Source organism: Leopardus geoffroyi, chromosome B1 (assembly GCF_018350155.1).
Source record: "Leopardus geoffroyi isolate Oge1 chromosome B1, O.geoffroyi_Oge1_pat1.0, whole genome shotgun sequence".
Lineage (NCBI taxonomy): Eukaryota > Metazoa > Chordata > Mammalia > Carnivora > Felidae > Leopardus > Leopardus geoffroyi.
This window is the reverse complement of record NC_059327.1, coordinates 123473847-123477546: the sequence shown is the minus strand read 5'-3', so window position 1 is coordinate 123477546 and position 3700 is coordinate 123473847. Positions and strand designations below refer to the sequence as shown.

Genomic DNA, 3700 nt, shown 5'->3' with positions numbered 1-3700 from the left:
CAGCTCAGATCATGATCTTGCAGTTTGTGGATTCGAGCCCCATGTCAGGTTCAGTGCTGATAACTCAGAACCTAGAACCTACTTCGGATTCTGTCTCTCTGCCCCTCCCTGGCTCAAACTTTGTCTCTGTGTCTCTCTCAAAAAAAAATTTTTTTTAATATATATTTTTAGCTAAAAATATATATATTTTTAGAGTTCAAGAAATTTACATACTATCTTTACTACTATAGTAATCTGTATGTGTTTATGTATGTACCTTTATCTATGGAATTTATGCTGTCCTATATTTTCATGCTGCTGTTTAGCATGTTTTCAGTTTTAAGAAATCCCTTAAGCATATCTTATGAAGTAGGTCTAAGGGTGACAAATTCTCTTAGTTATTGTTTGTCTGGGAAATACATTATCTCCCTATTTTTAAGGAATGTTTCTGGGTATAGTATTCTTATTTGGCTGTGTTTTTTTCCCTTAGCACTTTGAATATACCCTCTCACTCTCAATTGGCCTCAAGGTTTCTACTGAAAAATAAACTTATATTCTTAGGGAACAGTTTGGGGGAGAGGAGTCTAATATGTGATGAATCAGTTTTCTCTTACTGCATTAAAAATTCCGTCTTTGCTGTTGACTTTTCATAATTTAAGTATAATGTGTCTCAGTGTAATCTCCTTTGGGTTGATCCTATTTCAAGACTTTTGAGCTGCATGAATACTAATGACCATGTCCTTCCAAAGATTTGGGAAGTTTTCAGCCATTATTTCTTTCTGCCCCTTTTTCTCTCTTCTCCTACTGAGATTCCCAAAGTGCATATATTGATTCTCACATGATGTCCTATAAAGCCTGTAAGATTTCCTCACTCTTTTTTATTCTTTTACTTTTTCTTTCCTTTGACTGGATAATTTCAAATGAACTTTCTTTGAGTTGACAGATTCTCTCTTCGCATGATTGAGTCTATTGTTGAAGCTCTTTATTGCATTTTTTCATTTTATTCACTGTATTCTTTAGCTCCAGAATTTGTCTGGTTATCTTTTGTGATTTCTTTCTCTGTTAAACTTCATATTTTCTTCAATTATTATCTTGATTTCACTGAGTTGTCTTTGTTCTCCTGTAGCTAAATGAGCTTTCTTAAAACAATAATTTTGAATTTATTGACAGATCTCCCTTTCTTCGGAGCCAGTTACTATAATTACAGTGTTCTTTTAGTGGTGCCCTGTTTCCTTGATTTTTTTTATGTGTTTCTTATAGCCTTGCATTGATGTCTGCACATTTGAGGGAGCAGTCACCTCTTCTAGATTTTATGGACTATCTTCAGTGGGAAAAGACCTATGGTTATTGTCAGGCCACCAGCTGAGTAGGGCACAATGGCTCTAACTCCAAAGGAAAGGGGAACCACCAAGGAGATTTTGACTTCAGGGAGGGTGCAGCAGTATACACTCTATGAAGCTAGGACACCTGAGGTCAACATGGTCAAAAACCACAGGGTTCTGTGGCAGCATCGAAGGCTACTGGGTCGTCAGTGTCAAAAGCCGCTGCAATTCCCCTGTTCTCCTTTTCCCCACAGGAGGAAGTCATGGCCAAAGGGATCCTCCTAGAGCTGGGTCCAATCAGGGTCTTGGGTTTGTACATGGTTATGAGACATGAATGGCAGCTCTAGCCCTGGTGTCTCCTTCTCCAATGGAGGCACAATGGGATGGACTCCAGACAGCTCCATCTGCTGGGTTAAGCATCAGTGAAGACTGCAGGGATCCTCAGTAGCAAAAGTTTCAGATATCCATAGTGGCAACAAGGGCTGCAAGGGTCCTCCTGCTGTCTTCACACATGGTAGCAAGTTACACTACTGAGATCCTTCTTGGCATCAAACTATGATGGACTGAAGGATGGTGTGAAGCAGATAAAATGCCTCTTATACTTTTCTATGTGGCCATCCTGAGTTTGAGCTCCTAAGGGTTTATGTAGCTTCTTCATTTCACTCTAAGCTCTCCCATAGCTATTTTCATCAGTATGTAGTTGTTTATAGTTTGTTTCTTTTGGGGGGCGGAGGGGAGCGGAATGAGCCTAGTTCACCATCTTCTTGATGTGACTTCCAGAAAATATTTTATGTTTAAAAGACTCATTTCCTCTCTTTGGTCTCAACCACAAAAACAAGATGACAAAAGGGACATCATCATTTGGAAAGTATCATAATAAGAACCACACATTATGTCACTACTATGGCTCTCAGCCCTACCGCATCTTCAGAAGTTGACCTATGGCAAATGTAGCTATCCTGCCAAGCAGAAGAGAGAATAACTGGAGTGCCAAGGCTAAAAGGTGAAATACCACTGGGACTGATCTAATGAGGCCTCTAAAAATTGTATACCACAGATCAAGGCATGGATTTCATGAAGAAACAACACCTAAACCCAAAAAGGCAACTGTTGCACCATCCAGTTCATCTTAAGGATTTCAGTGATTAATCATACAATAAATGTTCTGGTTTAAAAAAAAAAAAAAACTAATTTCTTGTATTCCAGTTTCCATTTCTGCACATAAGAACTTGGATATCATCATTCCTCCCTAACAACAAGTAGAAACCTGAACAGAATGTAAACTCAAATTCTTCTTAGATCCATGAAAGAGCAAAAAACACAGGGCAAACCACTGCCCACAAGATCGGAGAGACAGACAAGCAAATACAGGGAGTCACAGCTTACCAGAGCAGAGATTCGCTCTGTATAGGAATACCTAAACTGTAATTGAAGAATTGCTGGAGGCCCAGTGAACCCAAATCTGAGAGGTAAAAACACCATGGGCCAAGTCATAGGGGAGGAGCCCACAATCTGGTTTACTCCCAGGAGCTCAACTAGGTTCTCACAGTAAATACTGGAGAAAAACCCCTTTGTGCATCTGGCAGGGGAAGAGGGAAAAGCAGCATTTTGAAATATACCAGAACATTGTTTTTCTTAACAAGATAAGCTCTCTGGAAAATCAAACTAACCAGAGCCCAACTTGCTGGCACATTATCAGCACATAATTGACCTACAGAATGGAAATGCACAACTCCAGTCACCTCTAGCCTTCCACACAAGATAAAGGAAATACCTAACTCCAACCCACACTAGCCATTCTAACCCATCTAAGAGGGGGAAAAACTGAGAAAGACTTGTGAAATTCAGTCCAGTGCAGAGGCATGGGCTCACTATAATACTAAGAGCTAATCACAGAACTAAAAACTCTTCCCCTCCCCCATACCTTACCACCACATTACTAAAGTCATATTTACAGTACTAAATTTACAATTTACAATACTAAATACTAAATACTATTTACATACTAAAGTCATATTTAGTTTCTTTGCCTAATACATCATGTCAAGTTATACAGATAGAATTTTTGTATCCCCCCAAAATTCATGTTAAACCTAATCCCCTATGTGATGTTATTTGGAGGTGGCACCTTTGGGAAGTGATTAACTCATAAGCACAGAGCTCTGATAAATGAGATTAGTGTCCTTATTTGAACAACAACAACAACAGCAAAGTCACCCAAGATAGCTCCCTTGCCCCTTCCACCATGTAAAGACACAGCAAAAAGATGACCTATGAACCATAAGTGAGCTCTCACCAGAACTGAATCTGTTGCCACCTTCATCTTGGGACTTCCCAGACTCCCAGAGCTATAAGGAATAAATTTCTTTTATTTACAAGCTACCCCATCTGTGATATTC

General features: G+C 39.3%; 1 pseudogene; it reads left to right on the top strand.

Annotated features, from left to right (window-relative positions):
• The first annotated feature begins 2140 nt into the window (after nt 1-2140).
• Nucleotides 2141-2482, top strand: LOC123595091 (annotated as a pseudogene).
• Nucleotides 2483-3700: the final 1218 nt, after the last annotated feature.